Source organism: Apium graveolens, chromosome 9 (assembly GCF_009905375.1).
Source record: "Apium graveolens cultivar Ventura chromosome 9, ASM990537v1, whole genome shotgun sequence".
NCBI classification, from domain to species: domain Eukaryota; kingdom Viridiplantae; phylum Streptophyta; class Magnoliopsida; order Apiales; family Apiaceae; genus Apium; species Apium graveolens.
The window spans coordinates 187242328-187265293 of record NC_133655.1 but is presented as its reverse complement, the minus strand read 5'-3'; the positions used below and the strand labels follow the sequence as shown (position 1 = coordinate 187265293).

The 22966-nt window shown below is 42.0% G+C and overlaps 1 non-coding gene across 1 annotated transcript; it reads right to left on the bottom strand.

The window, feature by feature from the left end:
• Positions 1–9144: 9144 nt before the first annotated feature.
• On the bottom strand, positions 9145–9251 carry LOC141687927 (small nucleolar RNA R71). Its single transcript, XR_012561405.1, has one exon. It is a non-coding gene; the product is annotated as a small nucleolar RNA R71 (small nucleolar RNA).
• Positions 9252–22966: the final 13715 nt, after the last annotated feature.

Here is a 22966-nt window from a genome sequence, read left to right as displayed (position 1 = left end):
TAAGGAATCAATTTCCTACTTCCTAGGACTCCAAAGTCCATTCTAATTCTGAGACTTACTCACCAAGTCTCCTAGATTTAGTCCAATTCAAGAACTCCCAACACCTATATAAGGGGCCTCACCCCCACTAATCAGAACTACATTTTTGGCTTGATTCTCTAATTCACAGAGATACGTAGGAATCTCGTAAAGGCAGAGTTAAGCTACAAAATACGAGAGCACCCATTAAAGGCCTTGAGCTCTCGAACCTTAGCAATAAATACAACAGTTAATATACCTTAGTTTTTAATCCATAACATTTGGCACCGTCTGTGGGAAACACAACAACAACCATGGCAAGAACACAAAGTTGAAACAACACCCTTGGAGGTACACCAGCTGCGACAACCCAAGTGATTTCATCAACAATGGAGATACCTCCGTATTCAACCTATGCTGCCACCCAGGGAGGAGCCCAGGTAGGGGTAACTGGACCTCAATCTCAAGGGACGATTCCCCCGGCTCCTCAAGGGACGAATCCCCAACTTTAACAACTACATACACCTGTGAATTCTCGACCCGTTGGGTATGAGTATTCAACTATTGTGACTACTAACCCCCCTTATGGGATGCCCCTTTACCCCGAGGTTGGAGGAAGTGGACATACTGGACGGAGTGAAGCACGGGGGTAAACACCCCCTACATACGAGGTCTGGCTCCTATCCCGGAGGATCAGGAGGCGTGCTGGAAAATAACTGATGAAGTGGCCCCAAGAAGGAGGCATGCTGACAAAGAACCGATGACCGATGGTAACCAACGTACCAGGAGCATTCGGGGGACGAATCCCCAAGAAGTGCAGGAGAGAATCAGGGCTCACGAGGCTGAGATTCAAAGGCTGAAGCGCGACTTGGAAGTGCACCAGGCCCCCAGACCCCCACTATCTCAAAGGGGGGGAAATCCTCCTCCAATCATAGACCTGGATGGTCCGTTACAAAGAAGGACTGGTGTCCCAAGAGCTGATCCAAGCAATCTTCTTCCCCTTGGAGATCATGATGATCCTACTCCACCATTCACTGAAGAAATAATGAGTGCTCATATCTCAAGGAAATTCAAGATGCCCACCATCAAAGCTTATGATGGCACTGGAGATCCCGCTAACCATGTCAGGACGTTCTCTAATGCACTGTTGTTGCAACCCGTGAACGACACTATTAAGTGTCTGGCCTTTCCTCAAACCCTGTCGGGAATGGCACAAAGACGGTATAGCCGTTTGCCTCCGAATTCTATTGGGTCGTTTAGAGAGTTAAGTCAGGCTTTTATTAAGCATTTTATCTGTGGGAGAGTGCTTGAGAAAAGTTCAGCATCCCTCATGAGCATTGTGCAAGGAGCAAAAGAGTCGTTGAGAGATTATCTGAATCGTTTCACCAAGGAAGCCTTGAAAGTCCCGGATCTTGATGACAATGTGACTATGATAGCACTACAACAGGGAACTCAGGACGAGTTATTTAAGATGTCGTTGGCCAAGCGCCCTCCTGAAACCATATTACAGCTCCAAGATAGGGCCGAGAAGTATATCAAGGTAGAGGAAAGTATGAGGAAAACAGTAGTGAATAACGAGCCTACTGGTGGTAAGAAGGGAATGACTGATATGGAGTATATTTCCAAGTATAAGTATCCTAGAACTAAACAAAACAATGATTCGACCCCGAAGAAGGGAGGACCTGGACAAAATTTCACTGAATATGCTAAGTTGAATGCTCCTAGAAGCTAGATCTTAATGGAAATTGAGAAAGATAGAGATATTCGTTGGCCTAAACCTCTGAAGGTTGATCCTACCAAACTAGATAAGAACAAATATTGCAGATTTCACAAGGATGTAGGTCATGACACCAATGAGTGTAGACAATTGAAAGACGAAATAGAGTTCCTCATTCGAAAAGAAAGATTGAACAAGTACACTGGATATGGAGGAGATAGGAACTACAATGTGAGAAAGAACTTCGATGATCGTAGAAGAGATCAAGATGATCAGGGGCGAAATCCCCAGCCTAGGGGACCGGTGATAAATGCGATCTTTGGAGGACCGCGACCCCGAGGACCTATGATAAATACAATCTTTGGGGGACCACCTCCTGCTGGTTTATCCAAGAATTCAAGAAAAGCATATGCTAGAGAAGTCATGCATATTGTTGGGGAAGCCCCGAAGAGGGCTAGGACAGGAGTGACAATGACATTTGATGATTCCGACTTGGAGAGTGTGAAATTTCCTCATGACGACCCACTGGTCATAATACCGATAATAGGGAACAACCTAGTAAAGAGGGTCCTTGTAGATAATGGAGCCTCGGTGGATATCTTGCTTCATGATACCTTTTTAAGGATGGGTTACAATAATTCTCAATTGACCCCGACTAATATGCCGATATATGGATTTGCAGGAGTGGAGTGCCCCATAGAAGGGATAATTAAGTTACCGACAACCATAGGTCAGGAACCAAGGCAAGCAACACAGATGTTGGACTTTATGGTGGTGAAGGCTAGTTCAACTTACAACACGATCATGGGCAGAACAGGGATACATGCCTTCAAGGCAGTCCCTTCCTCCTACCATTCAGTGATGAAATTTCCCACCCGGAATGAGATTGGAGAAGAGAGAGGAGATCAAAAGATGACAAGAAGTTGTTTTGTGGCCTCCCTTGGGGCAGATGGAGTTGGGGGGCAGGTTCTGCCTATTGAAGATCTGGATATCCGAGAGAATGATGAAAAAAGAGAAAAGCCAGTAGAAGACTTGGTTTCAATTCCTTTGGCTCCCCAGGATCCTGAGAAAGTGACTTTCGTTGGAGCCACACTAGAGGAGCCCCTTAGAGGGTTGGTAAAATTTTTACAAGAAAATAGTGTTGTATTTGCATGGTCGGCAGCTGATATTCCAGGTATAGACCCGGAATTGATCACTCATAAGCTGAATGTGGATCCAAATCGGAAGACAGTGAAGCAAAAAAAAGAAACTTCGCTCCAGAGAGGCAAAAAGCTATTAAATAAGAAGTAGAGAAGCTCTTAGAGGCTGGTTTTATTGAAGAGATTCAGTTTCCGGAATGGTTAGCAAACCCTGTGATGGTGAAGAAGGCTAATGGAAAGTGGAGAATGTGCGTGGACTTCACTGATCTAAATGATGGATGCCCAAAGGATTATTTCCCGTTACCGAGGATAGATATGTTGATAGATGCTACTGCTGGTCACGAGATGCTGAGTTTCATGGATGGATTCACTGGATACAATCAGATCAAGATGTATAAGGATGACATCCCAAAGGTATCATTCATCACTGACTTTGGCATTTTTTGTTATCTTGTTATGACATTTGGTCTCAAGAATGCAGGAGCCACCTATCAAAGGTTGGTAAATAAGATTTTCAAGGATCTTATTGGTAAGACTATGGAAGTTTATGTCGATGACATGTTAGTTAAAAGTCTAATAAAGACTGATCATATAACCCATTTGAGGGAAGTTTTTGAGGTCCTGAGATACCATAAAATGATGCTAAATCCTGCAAAGTGTGCTTTCAGAGTGGGATCTGGAAAGTTTTGGGACTAATGGTCTCCAAGAGGGGAATCGAGACCAATCCCGATAAGATAAAGGCGATCTTGGATATGGAGCCACCAAAGACTACCAAAGATGTTCAAAAGCTCACTGGAAGGGTTTCCACATTGGGGCAGTTCATCTCTAAATCTGGGGACAAGTGCTTGTCATTTTTCAAGTCCTTAAAAAAAGTTAAGGATTTCGTATGGACTAAGGAAAGCCAGAAGGCATTCGAAAAATTAAACAAATATATGACACATGCCCCGTTGTTGGCCAAGCCAGCTCTGAATGAAACTCTATACTTGTACTTGGCCGTTTCAGAGAATGCCTTGAGCGCTGTATTGGTCAAGGAGGAACTTAAAGTCCAGAAACCCGTATACTATGTTAGCAAAATCTTGCACGGAGTTGAGTTGAACTATTCAACCATTGAGAAGTTTGCTTTAGCCTTGTTAATGGCCTCAAGGAAGTTGCGACCTTACTTCCAAGCTCATAGGATTGAAGTGTTAACAAATCAACCATTGAGGAATATTATTCATAGTCCCAAGGCTAGTGGGAGGCTGATTAAGTGGGCAATAGAGTTAGGAGAATTTGACATCAAGTATAAGCCATAAACAGTAATAAAAGCCCCAGCATTGGTCGACTTCATGGTGGAATGTACCATACCCAACCAAGAAGTCGGGGGGCAGAAATATACTATACCTCCAAACACAGAAGGTGATAAAGGGGACAAAGAGAAGGATGTTTGGGAAAATGAATATTAGGTTCTCTATTTTGATGGGGCATCAAAAACAAATACAAGTGGAGCAGGGCTCATTTTGCAAAGCCCCGATGGATTTTTGATTGAATATGCTATGAAGATAGACTTCCCAACTACGAATAATGAAGCAGAATATGAAGCCCTAATAGCTGGTCTCGGCCTAGCAGGGACACTGAGAGTCAAGAACTTAAAAGTCTGTGGGGACTCGAAGTTGGTCATATCCCAAGTCAAGGGAGAGTTTGAGGCGAGGGATGATACAATGGCTAAGTATGTCCGCCTAGTAAGGGTTGTGATGACTCAATTCGATGAATGACAAGTTGAGCATATCCCAAGGGAGGAAAATGCTAAGGCAGATGTGTTGTCAAAGTTTGCTTCATCTGAGATAAAGGAAAGTTCAGGAAGCGTATACTTCCATGTTTTGAGAACACGGAGCATTGATGTTAAGCTTGTAGCTCCTATAGGGCTGGGAACGTCATGGATAGATCCCATTAAGGCCCGTATTCAAATTTGTTGGCTGCCAAATGATGTGAATAAAGCACGAAAGTTGGTTGTTCGAGCACTGAGATACTTCTTGATCGACGGGATTTTGTACAAAAGATCTTATGTGGTTCCTTACTTAAGATGTCTCAGGCCCGATGAGGCACGCTTGGCACTTGAAAAAGTACATGAAGATATCTGTGGGCAACACTTGGGGGGCAGAGCACTGGCTCATAAGATAACCCATTTAGGCTTCTATTGGCCAGAGATGATGGTTGATGCCAGAGAATATGTGAAGAAGTGTGATCGTTGTCAGAAACACACACCTGTTGTTCGACAACCCCCCGAGATGTTGAATTCCATTAACTCTCCCATCCCCTTTGCTATGTGGGGAATGGATATACTTGGGTCTTTCCCCATGGCCACGGCACAAAAAAAGTTCCTAATTGTAGCCATTGATTACTTTACTAAATGGATTGAAGCCAAGCCTTTGGCCAAGATCACAACTAAACAGGTTGCACAATTCCTGTGGGAAAATATCATGTGCCGATATGGAATTCCCCGTATCCTAGTTACCGATAATGGAACGCTGTTCAACAATGAGGAATTCAAGAAGTATTGTGAGGAGAATGAAATTGAGTTGCGGTTTACCTCCGTGGCTCACCTACAAGCCAATGAGCAAGCGGAAGTGGCGAATCGAATAATCCTGGATGGACTAAAGAAGAGGATCGAGAAATCTAGGAATAACTGGGTGGATGAAATACTCCCTATACTTTGGGCTTACAGAACTACTTGTAGAGTCACTACCGGAGCCACTCCTTTCATGTTGGCATATGGGGCAGAAGCGGTTGTTCCCGTGGAGATATCACATTCGTCTCCCAAGATCCAAGCCTTTAACGCTAAAGAAAATGAGGAAGGGAAAAGATTAGCCTTGGATCTAATTGATGAAGGTTGAGATGAGGCACATGCGAAGGTAGTGGAATATCAGAAAAAAACTTCGTTCTACTACAACCTAAGTTTTAAGGAAAGATTCTTCAGGCAAGGAGATTTGGTCCTGAGAAAAGTGGAAGCCTCTAGAGTAGGGCAGAAAGGAAAGCTCGCCCCAAATTGGGAAGGGCCATATAAGGTTATGAGCATTCAAGGGAGAGGAACTTATAAACTGGAGACCATGGAAGGAGAAGAAGTTCCTCGGACTTGGCATGCTCAAAACCTGAAAGTTTACTACCTATAGCCTATGCATGCTATATTGGTAAAAAGGTTGAAAAGCACCTTGAAACTTTGCTTGCGTAGGATTTTATCTTCTAATTCCAGTAGGATTTATATTTTAATTCATGATTGTTAAGGGTCGAACCCATACCTCGTAAGGTTTTGGAGAACCAGACTTTATATTAATGAGTTTGAAATTATTTCAACCTTCGGACATTCAAGTTATGATAATACTTTGTGTGATTTGAATAAAAATCATCCTTGATCATTAAAAGAAGAAGACTTCAAGAATTCTTCCATCATAAGAAGTGCTTGCTTCACAACTCAAAGGACCAAGTAGTTCAAGTTATTGAACGTCCTCCTTAAAAGCATAATACTTGAAAAAAGGTGCTGAAAAATTAAAGGGGAAGGATATGAAGAAGAAAACAGCATAAATAAACCCCGAAGGGTAAAAAGTTTCGAGTACAAACAAGTTTAGAATACAATAATTATGAATAAAGACAACAAACATAAGAAAACTACTCCTCCACGTGGGAGCCTTCTTTTCCCTGCTCCTTCTCAGCACCTTCCTTCTCAGCATCCTTCGCGGGAGAAGCAGGAGGTGAGGTAGCGCTGGGATCCAGGATGCGATCATCAGGATGGGGGGAGTTAAAGAGGGCATCCAAGCTATCATCCGTCTCAGGCTGCTCAGGACTTATAAAGTCCTTAGGATCAACTAAGCCCAGATGCCTCTCAGAAACCGCCTTCACGGCCGCATCCCATTCCTGGGTAAACTGTAGGGAATAATTACCCTCATCATGAATCTCCATGAGATTTTTGAATTTATCAGAATCCATGTAATTATCAATGATGGTTTCCTTATCGCTCCTAAGCTTAACCAGCTCAGAATAAGCCTTAGACAGCTCTTCCCCCTTCATCTCCAGCTTCTTCCCCAGGACCTCGGCTCTCTCCTTCCATTTCTTCATCTCCCTCTCAAACTCATCTGAATTCCCCTTCCAGGATCTAGCCTGATGAAGGGCCGCTGATAAGTGGCATTTTATACCACTTAGAACGTCTTAAAATGGCTTAAATTGGTGTCTTGAAATCAAGTATTTTGTGTATTTGATGCGTTTTTCTAGTGTTTATGCATTTCAGGGTATTAGTTGCATTTCGGAGGAGGAATCATCAAGAATAAGCCTTGGCATGTGTTCACCATTGCGAGAGGAAAAGAACGGGTAGATTACGGCGAAGAAACGGAGCGAACCTGGAAATTTTCCAGTAGGGTCCTGCGCGCCCGCGCAGCAATGCTGAGCGGCCGCGCAGCAGCCTTGCGCGCCCGCGCAGAAATGCTGAGCGGCCGCGCAGGGTCGGGGAAAATAATATATTGTTTTAGACTTCTACTTCTGTTTGGCTTCCAACTTCTATGTAATCTGAGTTTTATGGGACTATTATATAAGTAGATTTGAGACGTTTTTCACAAAGTATTAAGAGGGGATTATGTTTTAGATTGTGTTTTGCAAGAAGCGAAGGAGATAAGGAAGAAGACCGATTTAGCACATAACAACGAAGAGGAAGCATATATTCTTGTGATTCTTGTTTCGTTGTAACGTTGGATGCTAGTTTTCTTGCTTTGACTTATTTACTCTTGTGACGTACTCTGTTTTAATATAATTAGTTTAGTTGTTATTTTCTTGTGTTCGTTTATCATGATTTCATATGAACCCATGATGGCGATAAGTTCTATTATGGGCTAATCGTGATCATGGGGTTGCAACGGATTTATTATGGAATTCTTTAGTTAATTGTTTAATACTTTAGTGTGTGATGATTGCATGATATCAAGTATTGGTTGTGCGTATTCGTCTTATGTGCGTCACGAACATATAAGATAGGGTGTTAATCTCTTGTGAAGCGACAGTGGATCTTGAGATTTAGAACTTGCCATGCTAGCATAGGTTCATGTACGTTGTGCATGATTAGTGGGTAACTCTAACAGTTTTATTTGCCCTATGTAATCAAAAGGAATAACTTGTGCTTAAATCGTTGTGTTGTCAATTTTTGTAGACATATAGGAACTCAACATAATTGATGACTATTCAATTTCTATCTTAATTGTGGATGTTTGGTAGAATGGTATTAGTACAATGAAAGTTGGCTTTTATCAATTTTGTGTTATTCGATTAATATCATCACTGTCACATGCTAAAGGTAATAACTATGGCTATAGAAGGAAGTAATAATGAAGTTGTGATCTCATGAGTGTTTTATTATTGATAAATTGCAGTGTTAGTTAAGTGGTTAATTAAGTAGTTAATTATAGTTAATATTTAATCAACAATTTTAAGTGTTACTATCTTAACATTGAGAAGTAATCATACATTGGTGAGTGAGTTAAATTAGACAATAACTTAGTCTGAGTCTCTGAGGGAACGAACTAGAAAGTATTCTATATTACTTGCGAACGCGTATACTTGCGTGAATATTAGTGCGTGATTTCGCCCTAACAAGTTTTTGGCGCCGCTGCCGGGGACTCGGCGTATTTGTTTAGTTTATGTACTTACCATCATTGGTCATTAGGACTCAGTGATTAGGACGTAGTAGTTAATTACTATTTTCGGTTGTGTTTCAGGTACTTTAGTGCGTTTATGCAAACTCGTTCTCGTGCTCCCAAGAGGACCTTAGATACAGCTGAGGAGAAAGACGAAGTTCTTGATACACCGGAGAAGTTAGATTTTGAGGATTCGGATTCAGGAACTGAGCAGAAAGAACCAGTAAACATGGGAGATCATATTGTTCAAGCTGATCCAGCTCTTATGGATTTTTCTCGGCCTAAAATTGATGACATTCAGTCAAGCATCCTTCATCCGGCTATTCAAGCTAACACCTTTGAAATCAAGCCGGGCACTATACAGATGGTGCAGAATTCTGTTTCTTTTGGAGGAGCGGCAACTGAAGACCCCAACATGCACATAAGGAATTTTGTCGAGATCTGCAGCACTTTTAAGTATAATGGCGTGACTGATGAGGCTATCAAGTTGAGGCTTTTCCCATTTTCACTGAGGGATAAGGCTAAAGACTGGTTACATTCTGAACCAGCTGGGTCAATCACTACGTGGCAAGATCTTGCGCAAAAGTTTCTGGTGAAGTTTTATCCAATGGCAAAGACTGCTGCTATGAGGAGTGCTCTCACTCAGTTTGCGCAGCAACCTACAGAATCTATGTGCGAGGCTTGGGAACGCTACAAGGAAATGTTGAGAAAATGTCCACATCATGGAATGCCGGATTGGATGGTAATCACTGGTTCTTATAATGGTTTGGGGGCTCAATCTCGGCCTATGCTCGATGCAGCAGCTGGAGGCGCCTTATGGGCTAAAAGCTATACTGAGGCGTACAATCTTATTGAGACGATGGCTGCAAATGAGCATCAAAACCCAACTCAGAGGATGACATCAGGCAAGGTAGCAGGTATTCTGGAAGTTGATGCAGCCACCGCTATTGCAGCCCAGCTCCAAGCGCTATCAATGAAGGTTGATTCTTTGGCTACGTATGGAGTTAATCAAATAGCTATGGTTTGTGAGCTTTGTGCAGGTTCTCATGCTACGGATCAGTGTTCTCTTGTCAACAAATCTGTTCAGTATGTGAATAATTATCAGCGACAACAGCAGCCTGTGCCAGCGACCTATCATCCTAACAACAGAAATCATCCAAATTTCAGCTGGGGAAATAATCAGAATGCTATTCAGCCACCATATCAGCAAGGAGTGAGTAAACAGTTTAACCCACCTGGATTCCAGCAACCACAGCAGTATGCTACAAGACAATCATATCCTCAACAGGGAAGTGCAGCTGCACCTACTAGTGCTGATTTTGAGGAACTTAAGCTGTTGTGCAAGAGTCAGGCGGTTTCTATCAAGACCTTGGAAAATCAAATCAGTCAATTAGCCAATGCAGTGCTCAATCGTCAACCTGGCACTCTTCCCAGTGACACGGAAGTACCAGGCAGGAAGGAAGCTAAAGAGCAAGTCAAGGCTATTACCTTAAGGTCTGGAAAAGTAGCTGATGCTGAAAAGGCAAAAGAAGTCGAAGCTGAAGTTCGTGATGAAGAATCTAAGCAAAGGGAGAAAGCGGCGGAACCAAGGAAGACTACTGTTGAACACACTCTGCCTGAGGCTAATACAGGGGAGAAACAGCTCTATCCTCCACCACCTTTTCCTAAGAGATTGCAGCAACAAAAGCTGGATAGACAATTCGGGAAGTTTCTGGAGGTGTTCAAGAAACTTCACATCAATATACCTTTCGCTGAGGCTCTGGAACAAATGCCTAGTTATGCGAAGTTTATGAAGACTATTCTTTCAAGGAAGGTGAAACTGGATGACCTTGAAACCGTTGCTCTCACGGAAGAATACAGCGCGGTTCTGCAACAAAAGTTACCACCAAAACTGAAAGATCCAGGAAACTTCACCATTCCTTGCACCATTGGCAATCTAACTTTTGACAAGTGCCTTTGTGATTTGGGAGCAAGCATTAATCTGATGCCGTTGTCGATCTTTAAAAAGCTGGACCTACCTGATCCAAAACCCACATACATGTCGCTACAATTGGCGGACCGTTCCATTACTTACCCAAGGGGCATAGTTGAGGATGTGCTCGTCAAGGTGGATAAGCTCTTCTTTCCTGCTGATTTTGTTATTCTGGATTTTGAGGAAGATAAAAAGATTCCCATAATCTTGGGGAGGCCTTTCCTGGCAACTGGCCGTACCTTGATAGATGTGCAAAAAGGAGAACTTACTATGCGGGTTCAAGATCAGGATGTGACCTTCAACGTATTCAAGGCAATGAAATTCCCTACAGAAGATGAGGAGTGCTTAAAAGTGGATGTGATTGATTCTGCGGTTACTTCGGAACTCGATCACATGCTAATGTCTGATGCATTGGAAAAGGCCTTAGTGGGGGAATTTGACAGTGATGATGAAGATAGCAACGAGCAATTACAATATCTGAACGCTTCTCCCTGGAAGCGAAAGCTAGATATACCATTTGAATCTCTTGGTACTTCTGACCTCAAGAACGCTGAAGGGAAGCTCAAACCATCAATAGAGGAAGCGCCTACCTTAGAGCTCAAACCATTACCTGAACACTTGAGGTATGCCTTTTTAGGTGATTCATCTACGTTACCTGTTATTATTTCAGCTGACCTTTCAGGTAGTGAGGAAGACAAGCTCTTAAGGATTTTGAGAGAATTCAAATCGGCTATAGGATGGACTATAGCAGACATCAAGGGGATAAGTCCCTCATATTGTATGCATAAAATTCTGTTAGAGGAAGGTAGTAAGCCAACTGTGGAACAGCAGCGAAGACTGAACCCAATCATGAAGGAGGTGGTGAAGAAAGAAATTCTGAAATGGCTAGATGCAGGCATCATTTATCCTATTTCTGACAGCTCGTGGGTGAGCCCTGTACAATGTGTTCCTAAGAAGGGAGGTATCACTGTGGTCGCAAATGAGAAGAATGAGCTCATCCCTACTCGAACAGTTACAGGATGGAGAGTATGCATGGATTATAGAAAATTAAACAAAGCCACAAGAAAGGATCACTTCCCTCTCCCATTCATTGATCAAATGCTTGACATATTGGCGGGACATGAGTATTGTTGTCTTCTGGATGGGTATTCCGGGTATAATCAGATTTGTATTGCACCAGAGGATCAGGAAAAGACTACCTTCACTTGTCCATTTGGCACATTTGCTTTTCGTAGAGTTTCGTTTGGGTTATGTGACGCCCCGGCCACCTTTCAGAGATGTATGATGGCTATATTCTCTGACATGATTGGAAATAACGTCGAAGTGTTCATGGATGACTTCTCCGTCTTTGGACACTCATATGATGAATGCTTGAATAATCTGCGCGCCGTACTCAAAAGATGCGTGGAAACTAATTTGGTGCTTAATTGGGAGAAATGTCATTTTATGGTGCGTGAAGACATTATCCTTGGGCATAAGGTCTCTAGCAAAGGTCTGGAGGTGGACAAGGCCAAGGTGGGAGTCATTGAAAATCTTCCCCCACCTAATTCAGTGAAAGGAATCCGTAGTTTTCTCGGTCATGCGGGTTTTTATCGGCGATTCATCAAGGACTTTTCAAAGATATCTAAGCCGTTGTGCAATTTACTTGAGAAAGATGTGCCTTTCAAATTTGATGATGAATGTTTGGCAGCATTCGAGACTCTCAAGGAGAGTTTGATCACGGCGCCAGTTATTACAGCACTAGATTGGACAGAACCGTTTGAGATGATATGTGATGCGAGTGACTATGCGGTAGGTGCAGTTCTGGGACAGCGCAAGAAAAATCTCTTCCATGTGGTCTACTATGCGAGTAAGACTTTAAATGGGGCCCAATTGAACTACACCACTACTGAGAAGGAGCTTTTGGCTATAGTCTTTGGCTTTGAGAAATTTCGATCTTATCTGCTTGGTACGAAAGTGACAGTATTCACTGATCATGCAGCTATTCGCTATCTGGTTTCTAAGAAGGATTCGAAGCCGAGACTCATTCGTTGGGTGCTTTTACTTCAGGAATTTGAGTTAGAGATCAAAGATAGAAAAGGTACCGAGAATCAAGTAGCTGACCATCTCTCTAGGTTGGAGAATCCCGATTTTACTTCACAAGATAGGACGTTAATCAATGAATCTTTTCCGGATGAGCAGTTGTTTGCAATTCAGGAGGAAGAACCATGGTTTGCAGATATTGTAAACTATCTTGTCAACAATATAATGCCTCCCAATGTGACATCCGCGCAAAAGAAGAAGTTTCTGCATGAGGTGAAGTGGTATATGTGGGATGAACCATATTTGTTTAGACAGGGAGCTGACCAGATCATCAGGAGATGTATCCCGTTCTGTGAGACGGAGGGGATATTACGAGACTGCCATTCCACAGTTTATGGTGGACACTATGGAGGTGAGAAAACGGCAGCTCGTATTCTGCAAGCAGGTTTTTTCTGGCCCACCTTGTTCAAGGATGCTCATCAGTTTGTTTTAAGGTGTGATCGTTGCCAAAGAGTGGGAAATTTGTCAAGGAAGGATGAGATGCCATTAAATGTGATGCTTGAAGTCGAGGTCTTTGATGTATGGGGAATCGATTTCATGGGGCCTTTTATCTCGTCTTGCAATAATCAGTACATTTTGCTGGCAGTCGATTATGTCTCAAAATGGGTCGAAGTTAAAGCTTTACCAACAAATGATGCAAAGGCAGTGCTAAATTTTCTTCATAAGCAAATTTTCACAAGGTTTGGAACACCTCGGGTAATCATAAGTGATGAAGGATCGCATTTTTGCAACCGTAAGTTCACTTCTATGATGCAGCGTTATAATGTGAATCATCGAGTAGCTACTGCCTATCATCCGCAAACAAATGGTCAAGCGGAAGTGTCTAACAGAGAGATAAAGCGCATTCTAGAGAAGGTTGTTTGTCCATCAAGGAAGGATTGGTCTTTAAAGCTCGATGAAGCTGTTTGGGCTTACGGAACAGCATACAAAACTCCACTTGGGATGTCACCGTTTCAGTTGGTGTACGGTAAGGGATGTCATCTACCGGCGGAGCTTGAGCATAAGGCCTACTGGGCATTGAAGAAATTGAACCTGGATTTAGATGCAGCTGGTAAGAAAAGAATGCTTCAGCTTAATGAACTTGATGAATTCCGACTTCAAGCGTACGAGAATAACAAAATGTATAAGGAAAAGGTGAAAAGGTGGCACGATAGGAAGCTACATCCTAAGTTGTTTGTGCCAGGGCAACAAGTTCTGTTATTCAACTCTCGGCTCCGACTTTTTCCTGGGAAGTTGAAATCAAGGTGGTCTGGACCTTTTATTGTCAAAACTGTGTTTCCACATGGAGCGGTGGAAATTTTTGAGAATGATTCGGACCAAGCATTCAAGGTTAACGGTCAGCGGTTGAAGCACTACTATGGGGACATGGCAAACTGAGAGGTGGTTAGTGCCATTTTGTTGACTACGTGAGAAAGGAACGGAACGTCAAGCTAATGACGAAAAAGAAGCGCTGCGTGGGAGGCAACCCATGAATTGTTGTTACAGGAACCCTTAGAAGTTAATAACCTATCCAAAACCACAAAAAAATCAGAAAACAGGGGCTGAAAAAAAAAATTTCCAGAGACCCTCTGCGCGCCCGCGCAGAAATGCTGAGCGGCCGCGCAGGGGTCGAGTTCCAGAAATTTTTTTTACAGTTCAGAAAAAAAAAAAAAAAAACACAAAAACCCATTACAGCCCATAAACCCACGAATTCTTTTCCCATTACCCCATGATTTTATCCCTCAACCCCACTCCTAATCTAATTTAACCTACTCCACACCTTATATATACATACACCTATCCTACATATCTCCCACAACTTCCTACACTTAAACCCTCTCATAAACATCAAAAATCAGTCTTACACACTTTTATTCACAAATCAATGGCACCCAAGAGAGCACGCACTATTGACAGCAGCAGCACAGTTCCTACTGCTGATTTATCAAGGGGTACTGCTGCGAGGCCTCGGTTAACTGACAGAGCCGCGGAGGAGGAGTACACTAGGCTGTTGGGGAAGCCGATTCTGAAGGAGAGGGGGTTTTTACCATCAGGGAGGGATGGTGAGTTGTTGCCCATGATTGCAGAGAAGGGGTGGATAGCTTTTTGTGAGTCACCCGAAGCAGTACCGATGAGTGTTGTTCGCGAGTTCTACGCGAACGCGAAGGCTGAAAAGAATGGGTTTTCTGTAGTTCGGGGGCTGACGGTTGATTATCATCCTGCGGCGATTCACCGAGTGATTGGACAGCGAGAGAGGAAGCCCGAGGAGGAGAACTGGAATGAAAAGACTGCTGAGGATTTTGACTTGGATTTGATTTGTGCGACTCTCTGTCGACCGGGCACAGTTTGGAACCGCAGTCCAGCCAATAATGAGTATCGTCACTTTCCGGCGATCGCCATGAACAGGTATGCCCGTGCATGGAACGCATTTATATGTGCTAATATTTTGCCTTCTTCACATGCACACGAGGTCACAGTTGAGAGAGCACAGTTGTTGTGGGGAATTCTGAATGAGGAATACTATGTGGACCTTGGTGAGTTTATCTACCAAGGAATTCTGAAGTTTTTGAGGGGATCAAAGCATATGAACATCCCTTATGCATCCACGGTTACAAAGCTATGCCGTGCAGTAGGAGTGAACTGGCCGGCTCATGAGCAGTTGCAGTTGCCAGCAGCTCCTATAGATTCTGGCACTCTGAATGGGATGCAGGAGTGGACCGGTGGTGAGCCTGAGGAGCATGGGCTGGGTTATCATCTTCCAGGAGGGCGTCCAGCACGAGGTGCTACTATGGCCAGGCCAGGGCGTGGTGAGGCTAGTTCTTCGAGAGCTCAGGAGGGTGCTGGGATGGGTGATGCCCAGTATAGGAGGCTTTCACGGCGGATGGATGCCATGTATGAGACGCAGAGCAGGTTTGCTCAGGAGCTCACCCTTGCGTTAGGGACTGCTTTTCGAGGCCTTGGAGCTGATATTCAGTGGCCAGTTTTTGGTGAGGACTCTGCATACCCGCCGCCTGATACTCCACCCACTGAGGGTGATGATGATGATGACTCCGAGTAGGTATACCCTGTGTTCCTTTCTACTACCTTCACTGGGGACAGTGAAGATTTTAAGTTTGGGGGTGGTAGTTAAGGAATATTTTGTGTGTGTCATATAGTTGCATATTCATGATAGTTAGTTCATATAGTTGCATAATTTTTGCCATATAGTTTTTTTTATATAGCTTTATTTGTTGTCATATCATATAGCTCATGCATATACCATGATCCCTTTTGCAATGATTTATCGACTGAATTGTGATATTGATGCGAGTGTAGTGATAGCATTAAAGTGATATTAAGTTGTGTAGGTTGATATGCATGCTAGAAGCACTTGTATTGTCACCAAGTCTTAGAGAATGCTGAAGGACTAGATTGTTGTTATGATTTGATTATTTTCGAGGATAATCTATTTATTATGCTTAGAATTTGATAATAGGTTCTTAGTGGTAAAAGCATGAAAAAGAAAAAAAATGGAGTAAAAATGGAATTTGTTGCTAGTTGTGGCTAGGCGTCAAATGGCTAGTAGCCGGCTCGCATGTTATGCGAGTAGTCTAGGGTTGAGCAAGATGGAGCGAAACGCACTTGCTCAGAGTTAAAAAAAAAAAAAAATTTGCGTAATTGATCAGGAGTGGGCTCTTTGGTATTCGAGTTATTAAGTTCTTAGGGGACTTTGTGCCTAGTGACCTAAGGCTTTTAGAGTCTGGGATCCGCTAACCTAACGCTCGTTACATGGATATCATTGTATAAGTCTTTTGTGGACCTCACTCACTGCACGGTCAAATAAGCATTTGCGTTGTAAATAAAAAGCACGATTCCGTAGTAAGCTCTAAAGTTATTGTAGTGTTGTATATCACTTTGTGCCTAGAATTTTTATTCTTTGTATAATCGTAGGATTGCCTTGAGGAAAGTCTAGTCATAGTAATTGGTCTAGTTCCGAAGCATATCTGTTAAGCATTTGCACACACCACGTTTCTGGCGAAGAGGAAAAGAACGGGCAGATTACGGCGAAGAAACGGAGCGAACCTGGAAATTTTCCAGTAGGGTCCTGCGCGCCCGCGCAGCAATGCTGAGCGGCCGCGCAGCAGCCTTGCGCGCCCGTGCAGAAATGCTGAGCGGTCGCGCAGGGTCGGGGAAAATAATATATTGTTTTAGACTTCTACTTCTGTTTGGCTTCCAACTTCTATGTAATCTGAGTTTTATGGGACTATTATATAAGTAGATTTGAGACGTTTTTCACAGAGTATTAAGAGGGGATTATGTTTTAGATTGTGTTTTGCAAGAAGCGAAGGAGATAAGGAAGAAGACCGATTTAGCACACAACAACGAAGAGGAAGCATATATTCTTGTGATTCTTGTTTCGTTGTAACGTTGGATGCTAGTTTTCTTGCTTTGACTTGTTTACTCTTGTGACGTACTCTGTTTTAATATAATTAGTTTAGTTGTTATTTTCTTGTGTTCGTTTATCATGATTTCATATGAACCCATGATGGCGATAAGTTCTATTATGGGCTAATCGTGATCATGGGGTTGCAACGGATTTATTATGGAATTCTTTAGTTAATTGTTTAATACTTTAGTGTGTGATGATTGCATGATATCTAGTATTGGTTGTGCGTATTCGTCTTATGTGCGTCGCGAACATATAAGATAGGGTGTTAATCTCTTGTGAAGCGACAGTGGATCTTGAGATTTAGAACTTGCCATGCTAGCATAGGTTCATGTACGTTGTGCATGATTAGTGGGTAACTCTAACAGTTTTATTTGCCCTATATAATCAAAAGGAATAACTTGTGCTTAAATCGTTGTGTTGTCAATTTCTGTAGACATATAGGAACTCAACATAATTGATGACTATTCAATTTCTATCTTAATTGTGGATGTTTGGTAGAATGGTATTAGTACAATGAAAGTTGGCTTTTATCAGTTTTGTGTTATTCGATTAATATCATCACTGTCACATGCTAAAGGTAATAACTATGGCTATAGAAGGAAGTAATAATGAAGTTGTGATCTCATGAGTGTTTTATTATTGATAAATTGCAGTGTTAGTTAAGTGGTTAATTAAGTAGTTAATTATAGTTAATATTTAATCAACAATTTTAAGTGTTACTATCTTAACATTGAGAAGTAATCATACATTGGTGAGTGAGTTAAATTAGACAATAACTTAGTCTGAGTCTCTGAGGGAACGAACTAGAAAGTATTCTATATTACTTGCGAACGCGTATACTTGCGTGAATATTAGTGCGTGATTTCGCCCTAACAGCCGCCTGGAAGTAGGTGTTGCTCTACACAAAGAAACATGAGTTAGCACAAGTTTATAAAAATAGGAAAGTTGGAATTTGAAGAGAAAAGAAAGGGATGTTACCGCAGCTTGGGCCTGAGAACCCAGAAGCTCAATGGACTCAATGTCACTCCCCGTGACAATGTCAGTGAAGTCGTGGGGAGTGATAGAGTGATACGACGAGTCCTTGGCATGTTTGGTGGATCCAACCACCGTATCGCTCCTCCTAAAGCCCCAGTTGGGCCTAAAGGAGTGTGCCTTAAGTGGAGGATCCACATCATCCCCCAGCTCCACCACCGGGACGTGGGGCCTAAGGAAGGAAGGAGCATCAGGCTTGCTCATGGGGTCTTTATTCAGCTTGGCCCTCTTCTAGCGGCCAGATTCCCCCTCTTTAGGCATGTTGATGTTGTTAATGGCCTCGCAAGCTGAAAGAAAAAGAAGAAAAGTGTTAAAGTTCTGGAAGTAATAAAGTTGCAAAAAAAAAAAGAAGAAATGAAATAATTGCGCAGATAAAGTTACCCTTATCACTGGCCTGAGAGAGACCAACTTTCTTCAACAAAAACTCCTTTAAAAGGTTCCAAGTGTCTGTTTTCCGTCATTTGAAATGAGGGCTTGATAGGCCACCTCCTCCTCATCAGTTAGCCTAATATTACCAGGACTACCATCTGACACTTTACAAAAGGCCTACGGAAGAGTGTGGCCCAATCACCCCCAACCCAGGTCAGCCTAACAAACTCGTCTCTCCACTTGGGGTTATTCTCAACTATAGAGTTACCATAAAAAATTTGGGGAATTTTGGGTCGTTGACGAATTAAAACCCAGCCCGGTTGAGATAAAGAACTGTTATAAAATTGGAAAATTTTCATAAAGACAGCTACGGAAAGAGAAAATTTATTTCTAAGACAGAGAACCATAAAACAAATAATATTCCTCCATGTATTAGGAGGGAGCTGCCAGGGGTTTATTTTTACATCTGCAAGCAAACGAGGAATAAATTCATGAAATGGGAACCTAAGACCTGCGGTCAGGGCTCCTTGATAAATAAACAGAGTATCATCCTCCCAATTACATGTCCTATCCCCAGGGGCGGCCGGGGTAATCCTAAGGTGGGGAGGAAGCCTATACGTGGTGTTGAAAGCCCCGATTCTACCCTCAAACTCGTGAAAAGTATTATCGTGGTTGTATGAATCTAAGTCAGATAAAGAGGGATATTCATCAACTCTAGAGTTTATCATATCAATTAAAGAAGTGTAGGGAGATTGGATTTGAATGGCAGTACCTCTCTTGGAAGTGTTCATCTTCCCCAAACGAGCTAGATCACGATCCACCATTGATATTCTTCGGATGAAGGCTTAAAACCCAGAAAAACTTGAAGGTGGTGGAGCTACGGTGGCTGAGGTCGCCGGAAATCGCCTTTCTAGAGAGGAAACTTGAGAGAGAGTTGAGGGAGTTTTGAGACAAGTTTGAGAAGTGAGAAGTGAAATGAGGATTCTCACTTCTCATTTCTCTTTTATAGCTGAAAAGATCGGGATACAAAGTGCCTAAAGCCCATAAGGCAAGGCCCAATTTGAGAAAATCCCACCAACTGGGAAGCTTCAGGGACATTCTAGAAGCAGGAATAGAAACTGAAAGGTCAAAAATCGACCAGAATTTTGAAGAAATTATTCGATCAGAGTCCTGATCGAAAGAAAGATGTACTGTGATCGAAATTTCATTCGATCAAAGGGGTAAAAAATCAATAAGTTCGATCAGAGTCCTGATCGAAAAAGGGAAGCACTGCGATCGAAATTTCATTCGATCAAAGGGGTAAAAAATCACTTAGTTCGATCAGAGTCCTGATCGAAAAAGGGAAGCACTGTGATCGAAATTTCATTCGATTAGAGGGGTAAAAGTCACTTAGTTCGATCAGAGCCCTGATCGAAAAAGGATAAATTCCTGATCGAATTTTCATTCGAACAAAAAGGAAGATACATGTTTAATTCGATCAGAATCCTGATCGATTTCGATCAGGATTCCTGGCCTACTCCATCTCAGACCTCACTGTCAAAAATTCACTCAATTCGATCAGGATCACAATCGATTTCGATCAGGAATTCTGGTTGAAGTTTCATCAACCAGAGCGATGAATTGTAAGCTAGTCCGATCAGGATCCTGATCGAAAATTCGATCAGGATTCCTGGTCGATTTTGCATAAATCCTGGTCGAAATTCAATCGACCAGAGGGACAGATTGACAGCTAGTTCGATCAGGATCCTAATCGATTTCGATCAGGAATCCTGATCGAGTTGGCACATCTACTGATCAATTTTGAGTCAGAAATTGAAAATAAATCCATAAAAAAGGATAAATTCTGAAAATAAAGGAAAAATTCCTGAATATTAAGGAAAATTTTCTGTAAATCCCATAAATTAAGGGAAAATTCCTGAAAAATACCAGAAAATTCCTAAAAAGAGGGAAAAAGGTAAGAAAATAATAGGAAAGTTCTAAAAATAACCCCGAAGCCGTGTGAAAGGCAAATCATTGTGAATGTGTAGGTCGCTCCACACTTTACGCAAAAATGATACCCTGTAAGGGAACAAATGAACTTAACTTCTGCGGAATCTTTTACGATTTCCCAGAAGTTGGGGGGGGGCAAATGATATGGGCTAAATATAGCCTAGAAAAATAATTAATTCTGGGTCAATTAAACTTGATATGGTCCAGTAACGAAGCCCATCTAATAAGGCCCAAAACCCTGAATATTAATTAATTTCGTAATTAATTTATAAGGGAGAAAACAGCTATCAAGAGGAGTCCTAACAGGGACATACATCCTTGTGGATCAGCCTCCAAGGGACCCAATAAGATAAGGAATCAATTTCCTACTTCCTAGGACTCCAAAGTCCATTCTAGTTCTGAGACTTACTCACTAAGTCTCCTAGATCTAGTCCAATTCAAGGACTCCCAATACCTATATAAGGGGCCTCACCCCCACAAATCAGAACTACGTTTTTGGCTTGATTCTCTAATTCACAGAGATACGTAGGCATCTCGTAAAGGCAGAGTTAAGCTACAAAACACGAGAGCAGCCATTAAAGGCCTTGAGCTCCCGAACCTTAGCAATAAACACAACAGTTAATATACCTTATTTTTTAATCCATAACAACTGTCCTAGGTATTAGGACAGAAGAAATCTTAGACTCCTTTACGAATGGGGCTCAGCCCTTGTAAATAATGGAATTTATACTCCTAATGTGGTCGACGCTGAAGTTTACTTTAATTAGGTGAGTTAGCGTTCCTCTTAGACGAAAACATAATTGTTAACATCTGAAATCCGACTGAGGATTTATCCCCTGGTTTTCAACTTCTTGAGGTTGGGTACTGGTCCCTTGAATCAGTGTTTGGTCACAAGGAATCCCATAATTACGGGTCCGGCTTCTTAATTGTGTGATTGAAAGTTGTGGTAAGGTGCAAGCGACAACTTGAGTTGTGGTTGGTAGATCGTGATTTCCTTATGATTCCAGATCTTTTGGGGTTCCCGGATGTGTGCTTCATGAACACGGATCCTCCTCTTTATGACTTGGGGATTAATCGTTTCCCGTATTCGGGGCTAAATACGCCATTTGACAACAGGTTTCTTAATCGGCTACACCCTTCTTGGGGCGATCTCCTCTTCATATGAACAATCATTATCCCCGATATGAGGATCCCTTCAATAAGGTTTAGCCCTTGCAAATATTGAGGTTCGTACTTCTCATGCACTCGGCGTTGCGTTTCTTCTCAAAATTATGCATATCATAAGATGGGTGATCATTCACTCTTGATGGAAGTACAATTATTAACATCTGAAATTCGGGTATTCATTAGTGCGAGCACCATCTATAGTTTGGGACTCTTCCCTTAATTATACATCCGTTGAGGTTGGAGACTGTTCTTTGATTCAACAGTTGGGTAATGTGGATCTTCGTCCCTGAGAGATTAGTCCCTCAGATATTGAGGTTTGACTGTGATGGAATCTTAACGTTGGACGCAATATTGCACATCTCATCAGGTGGTTTCTCAGTACTTCTTCACGCTTTCATGGTTGTCATCTTCGTCCCATAGAAGGCGCCAAATGTTATGGATAAAAAACATGTATTTATTTATTACGTATATTTAATGTTAAGGTTTGATAAGTTTCGAGTTTTAATGGCCGCGCTTGTATTTCGTAGCTTAAATCTGCCCTCACAAGATGCTTACGTACATTGGCATATGCCAATGATCAAGTCAAAACGTAGTTCTTGGTGATGCTTGCCCTCAGGGCTATGACAGCGAGAGCTCACCAAGGACGTGGTGACTTTCATGTCCTTCGAGGGCTGAGTCCAAAACGTCGTTACAGGTAATGGTCTCGTGGCTTGTAGGATGCCTTCGCGGCTTTGTGACGTGTGGAACTCTTATCCCAAAACGTTCTGCTGAAGTTAAATGGGTAAGACCCTTTATATAGACGTTGAGAGTCTAAGAGTTAGGGTAGAATTGGATGACTTGATGGGAAGTCTCCACCTCTGATTGGACTTTGGAGTCCTAGAAAGTAGGAAACAGTTTTCTTCTGAATTTAGGTTGCTTGGAGGCTACTTCTTATAGAAGTGGTTACTTATTTGAACACATTTATTGGATTGTTTAGTTAGCCCTTTCATTAATTACGAAATAATTAGGATTTTGGGTCTTATTAATTGGGCATTTCCCTTTGATCAAATCAGGTCTAATTAATACGACATTAACTCCGTAATTAGGATTATTTTTATTACATTGAACAAGGATAAATCTAGTTTTTTTATAAAAATAATAAGCAAAAAGATCAATTTGGCCACACTTATAATTAGGGCTAGTTCATTCTATTACAGTGGGAGAAGCAATTTTATGTACATATGATCCTTCTAAAATTAAGTTTTTCGATTCTATAATAATCAGTACGAGGAGGGGCAAGAAACTCCAAAAAAAGAAGAAGAAGATATTTTGTTCGTTTTTGGGGAAAAAATAAAAAATAGGAAGAATAATTATATTATTATTTCTGTTATTTTATATTAAAATAAAAAAGAAAAAGAGTTGAAACACCCCCCTTATCTAGTATGC